Consider the following 6,578-nt stretch of genomic DNA (forward strand, 5'->3'; position numbering starts at 1 on the left):
AACTATTTTAAAACTCAAAACACACTTACTCGACAGAGTAAGGCCCACTCGATAGAGTACCCAGAGACTCATAAAACTGTGGTATTACACCCCGTGCCAGTTGGTTTGTCTCTGGAAGGCGATTTTCCATAAACATGTAAAATCTCGTTTCCTAATTGACAGTCTGTATGGTCTGTGTGAGGTTAATAGACAGTCCCCATTGCACAAACTTACTGATCTGGGAGCGCTACCAACTTCTTAACAATAATAACAAAGACTGAGCCTACAGTTTACATCTTCGTCCATTAAATAAAAAAAAAGTAGAAATAGTTAAAAGAATGAAGAGAATTGTACCTTGGAATAAGTTCGAAAGTCAAGTTCAGATTGCAAGTGCAAATATTTCTAGACTGAGATGCATTGACTTCAACAATCACTCCTTGATTTGTAGAGTTGTTATTACTGATTTGTTGCAACAATAATGAACAATAATGAAGAATAAAAAACAACCTTAATTTGATGATTATACCGACTCTTTTTTCATGAAATTAAGTCCCCAATTTCATTATTTCCCCCAATTTGGGTAATTTCAGAATTCTCCATACCCTAATTTCTCAATTACCCCAACTTCAATTCACGAAACCCTAATTTGATGCATCTAAACAGAAATTAGATGCACATAACTAATGCTCTGGCGATAATAAAGACTATGTAATTCACGAAATTCAGTCGCTGATTTTACTATTTCAACCAATATAGCTAATGTATCAAATTCCCCATCCCTAAATTTCCAGTTTCCACAATCTAATTCACGAAGCCCTAATTTAACAAACATAATTTATTTTTACGACTTTAAAAAAATAATCAGACTCTAAATTCAATTAATTTAATCGACGGATCAACAATATCGAAATTTTACCTCGTCGAAGCATCAAGATCCATTGATCGTCAGATAAAAAGCTGAGTTAGTGATGTCGAAGGTTGAGTTAGTCGAAGAGATAGAAAGAAAGGTGTGAGATAAAGGAAAAATGAATGAAATCATAGTGTTTGGGGGTGCGTCGAAGTTTCTTAGAGTTTGGTTCAGCCTTCTGTAATATTATTAGATCTAAGGGGTGTGAGTGGTTCTCATGGTTCTCATTATATGGGTGGTTCTCACTGGATCTCGACCTATATATATATATATATATATATATATATATATATATATATATATATATATATATATATATATATATATATATATATATATACGAGGGGACGAAGCTAGGGCAAAATTGTAACTGGGCCGATTCCTACTTTGTTCATGTCTAGATTCGTTTACCATATACTCCGTATCTCATACCATTATTTTAACATTATCGATGTTTATTAGGATTTTTAGATTATATTATTTATTAAACATACAAATTAATCTATATTCTTATTTAATTAACGAATTACACATTGTTTTTTTCCAACATACTTACTCCATATTTTATTTATGTGGAGCTTTTTTTTATCCATACGACGAAATAAATCGAAAACGTTTATCATAATAAATCTATTATAAGACGGTTTTATTATAAATATAGGTGAGACTAAAGTCGTAAATTGATCACAAATGATAATATTGTTTACGTCCTTATTAATGAGACAAATACAATACGCCAAAAGGAGGAAGTAAAATCTACGCTAGATAACAAAATTGTAATGAAAAAGAAAAGGCAAATTAAAAAAAAAAAAAGCAGACTTTGAGGATTCGAACTCGGGACGTGCGGACCATTGCTTCCCAATCATGCTTACGGATTTGCTAACTGCAGGTTATTGATATACTTATTACTATTTATTAATTAACCTTAAAAATCCTACCTGGGCCATGGCCCATTCGGCCATAAGGTAGCCTCGTCTCTCGTATATATATATATATATATATATATATATATATATATATATATATATATATATATATATATATATATATATATATATATATATATATATAGAGAGAGAGAGAGAGAGAGAGAGAGAGAGTTAGGTTCTTGTAAGTTTTGTTTCTTATGGTGAGTTTGTGCTTGGAAATCTCAGCCACTAGATTATAATAGAGATGAATGTTCAAGATCTAATCTTACCTGTCATATAAAACCACTGTCATTTACTTATTTTCTCTTTTTTCTAGTGTTACTTTTTCTTTTACTTTAATTTTTTTTATCTCCTTTTTTTTACCTCGTATTATTAGGTTGTTATTGTGCTTTTTTTTTAACGACTGAGATTTTTTTTCTCTTTGTTTTTCTCTAATTTTCTCATTATGTTACCTTTTTTTCTTTTTCTTTTTGTACCAGATTTTGTTTTACTTTAATTTTTTTTCTCTTTTTTTTACCTCGTGTTATTATGCTGTTATTGTGCTTTTTTTTTACATTGATTTTTTTTACGTCTTTGATTTTTTTTCTCTTTTTTTTACGACGTGTTATTGTGCTGTTATTATGCTGTTATTGTTATCCTGGTGTTATTTTGGTGTTATTCCGGTGTCACTTTGATTTTTTTTTTACTTTATTTTCTTTTTGTACTACTTGTTTTTCAGTGTTACTCTGATTTTTTTTAATTTATTTTTTTTACTCTTTTTTTTACCTCGTGTTATTATGCTGTTATTGTGCTTTTTTTTTACGACTTTGATTTTTTTTTTTTTGCTCTTTTTTTTACTGATGTGACCATAATTAGCGCATATTTAGCCCCCGAATTAGCCTTGTTCCCATGCTTTTTAGTGCATATTTGGGTCGTTTATTATCTTTAGTTCTTTGTTTTGCATATTCTTTGAGATTTTCATCCCTTGGTAGGAAAGGAGTAAGAATCTTGCATTTTCATGGCAAATCAAGACTAAATTGATCGAATCCAATGACCAAGCATCAAGGAGAGACAAGATTAGAAGGCCTTTGTACATATTATAGTAGATGAGCAATGTTGAGAAAGGATCCTTGAGTCCCCAAGGAATTTATGAAGAAAAGGGAAGAAAAGAAGAAGAAATCTTGCTGAAGAACAATCCGGCCGTCCTCCACCTGCACAATCCGTGCGGTTTCTTCCCAAGACGCTCGGGTTAGCACTGCCACAATCCGCCCGGATTCCTCCAAAGCCGCTCGTGTTCCACCGCCAGAATCTGCCCGTCCCGACACTAATCCGCTCGGATTCCTCTACAGCGCAATTTTGTCTTCTCCAAGCAACAAAGAAAGAAGCCCTTCCTTCGAAAAATACCGGCTCCTCCCTGCTCAATCTAAAAAGTGTAATAACTAGTTTAGCCCTTAGTTAACCCTAATGCATCCCCCTAATTTCCACTATAAATATCCCATTAGTCTAATTAGAAGAGCATGTTCTTCTTATCAATAATTAGAGTAGTTAATACCAATCAAATCTCTCTTTAATTTTGTAATCAACAATTAATCAAGTTCTAATACAAGTTTTATTTCCTTAATCTCTCTTTTGTTCATCCTTTATTTTGGGTAATTGAAGATTATTTGGGTTATTATTGGGAGATTGACAACCTCTCAATCAAGCATCAAGTACTTCTTTTATCTTTGCTTTATTATTGGAATCATTAGTAGGTATAATTCTCTTAATCTCTTTTTAATTATTGTTAATTACTTTCATTTATTCATCATGTGTCCTTTTGTTGGTATGATTGACAACCTTGATAGCATGATCAACATGATAATGAGTGAGTAGTCTCTTAGCTAGGGTTAATGGGTGATTAGGGGAAACCAACATGGGGAATGATTCATGCTTAAATTAATATGCTTTCATGTTTTATTTGCTTCTTGTTTTGATCTCAACTCATGCACATGTTATATTTGATGAAATGCTAAGGCTATGAATCCTTGCATTTACCACCATCTCCTATCTTTTCAATGAGACTTGTAAGACATAACCCAACTCGAGTCTCATTAGACCATGTATGTTGTTGAGTAGGGAAGACTAAGTCGACTTGTAGGTGTTGTACAATCTAATCGATTCGGCTCCGGGACCCAAACTTTCCTAGGATTGTAAGATATAACCCAACTCAATCCATCACAACAATAATTGCTTGCTTATAATTTGAGAACATGTTTGTATGATCAATTCCCATGATTCCCCTATGATCCCATGACACCCTAGTGCTTTTTAATCAATTGTTTACAACCCTTTTATTTCATCTTGCTTGTTTATTTTCATTGCTATTTTAGTTAGTGATCTTCTACATCAACCCAATTTGTGACACCCCTAAGACACCACTAGTTGCAATAGAAATCTCATTTCAATACCCGTCCCTTGGGATCCGACCTTTACTTGCCTCTTTACTAATTGTAGAGTTGTTTGTGAAGTTATAAATTGTGTTTTGATTCGGACGTGACCCAATGACCACACCATAAATTGTGAAGACGAAACGGACCAATAAAAAATGGCGTCGTTGCCGGGGACGGTGTTTACTTGATTTAGATTTTCTTTTATTGTTATTAGTTGTGTCTTTCTTCGCCTTGGGGAAGTAAAACTCCTCAAGGTTTGTTCTAATTATTTTCGAGTTGTTTGATATTTTGCATGTCTAGAAGGTCACAAGGTGATTTGTTACCTTTTGACCGTGAAATTGAAAGAACCTTGACGAACAATAGGAGATTTGCTAGGAGGAATTTAAGAGGTATTAGTGAGGTTGTTCAACCAACTATTGAGTTCATCAACCCTTTTGCAAGAGAAGGAGAGGAGAACCCATTACACAATACCACCCAAAATCAACCTACAATGCCAAAATTTTCGTCACACTCTGTACCCACCCAATGGTACTCCTACACCACAACATCTAACCGGAAATTTTATTGCCAAATCCGCCTTTATCCAATTAGTCGAAAGGAGCCAATTTGGGGGGATGCCTAGTTAAGACCCTCATTCTCATATGGAAACCTTTTGCGACTATTGTGATGCGATTTCTCAAACCGGTGTGACTCAAGACCAAATTCGATGGGTCTTATTTCCTTTTTCTCTAATCGGCACCGCGAAACAATGGTTGAAGGGATAAGGCCACTCTCGGAATTGATTCTTGGAAGAAGTTGGCTCTAGCTTTCTACAAAAAATTCTACCCACCGGAAAAGACTAACATGCTAAGAGCTCAAATTACGGGTTTTAAGCAAAGGGATGAAGAATCTTTGTATGAAGCTTGGGAGCGGTTCAAGGGAATTTGTCGCTCATGTCCTCACCATGGACTTAGCGAATGGTTCTTGGTACAACAATTTTGGAATGGTTTATATGAAGATTCAAGGAACATTCTCAACATGGGATCAAATGGAATGTTCACCGAAGTTGATGACAATCAAACATGGAACAAAATTGAGGAAATGATGGTCTATAACTCACAATATAGTAGACCTCGCAAGGCTACTAGAGGAGGAAAGCATGAAGTGGACTCCGTTACTCAATTGGGTGCTCAACTTAGTGCTCATATTGACACAATAAATTTGAAGTTTGAAAAAGCTATGGCTAGACTTGAAGAAGTCTCAAAATCACCAAAGCATCATGTTAATGCCATGACGGCATCCTCATCAATCCCAAGTGGGATATGTGAGAATTGTGGAACTTTGGGACATGACCAAAGTGAATGTAGGGGAACAAATGAACAAGTGAATGCTTTCCAAGCATACAAGAGTGGTACCCCTTATTCCAACTATTACAATGAGAACACCAAATTCCATCCAAATCTCTCATACAAAAGCCAAAATGTTCAAAACCCTCAAACAACATACACTCCACCACCCATGAGAAACCAAAATCAAAGACCCTTTTACAATCAAAACCAAGGTTACCAAAATCAAAATCCATACAATCACCAAAATGACCAAGGTTTTGATGTCCAAAAAGCGGTCCTCCAAATGCAAAAGAATCAACAAGAATTTTTCACTCAAATGCAAAAAGATAGCCAAGCAAAGGAAACCACCATCAACAACATTCTAGCTCACACCAAGATGTTGGAAACACAATTGACTCAACTAGCATCTTCAAGCTCACAAAGACAAAAGGGGCAATTACCAGCTCAAAGTAATCCCCCAAGACATGAAACGGTTAGTGCCATTCACTTGAGAAGTGGTACAAGGTATGAAGCACCGAAGAAGCAAGTTGAGGATGAAGTTGTGGAAGCTAGTGATAAGGAAGAAATTGTGCAAAACTCCAAAGATGGAGAATCATCAAAAGAAGAAATTTCAAAGAGAAATGAAGACAAGGTCAAGGAGAAGGAGCCCATTGTGATTAGACTTCCTTTTCCAAGTCGTCAAGCCAAGCCCAAATTTGATGACCAACTTGGAAAGTTTATGGAAATTGTGAAGAATTTGGAAGTCTCAATTCCTTTCACGGAATTAATAAATCACGTGTCGGCCTATGCGAAATACATGAAAGATATCCTCACAAAGAAGAAGTCGATCCGGAAACTTGAGACTATCGCCTTCACTAAGGTGAGTAGTGCAATACTTCAAGGGAGTTCACCTCCAAAACTAAAGGATCCGGGAAGCTTCTCAATACCGTGTACCATTGGCGACACAACGATCAACAAAGCCTTATGTGATCTAGGGGCTAGTGTGAGTATTATGCCGTACTCGGTGAGTAAAAGGTTGGGGATGGGA

General features: G+C 35.3%; 1 non-coding gene across 1 annotated transcript; it reads right to left on the reverse strand.

Moving 5' to 3' along the window:
* Positions 1-5,066: 5,066 nt before the first annotated feature.
* LOC141637882 (small nucleolar RNA R71) lies at positions 5,067-5,173 on the reverse strand. Its single transcript, XR_012541938.1, has one exon. It is a non-coding gene; the product is annotated as a small nucleolar RNA R71 (small nucleolar RNA).
* Positions 5,174-6,578: the final 1,405 nt, after the last annotated feature.

This window comes from Silene latifolia, unplaced genomic scaffold (genome assembly GCF_048544455.1).
Source record: "Silene latifolia isolate original U9 population unplaced genomic scaffold, ASM4854445v1 scaffold_154, whole genome shotgun sequence".
Taxonomy (NCBI): Eukaryota; Viridiplantae; Streptophyta; class Magnoliopsida; order Caryophyllales; family Caryophyllaceae; genus Silene; species Silene latifolia.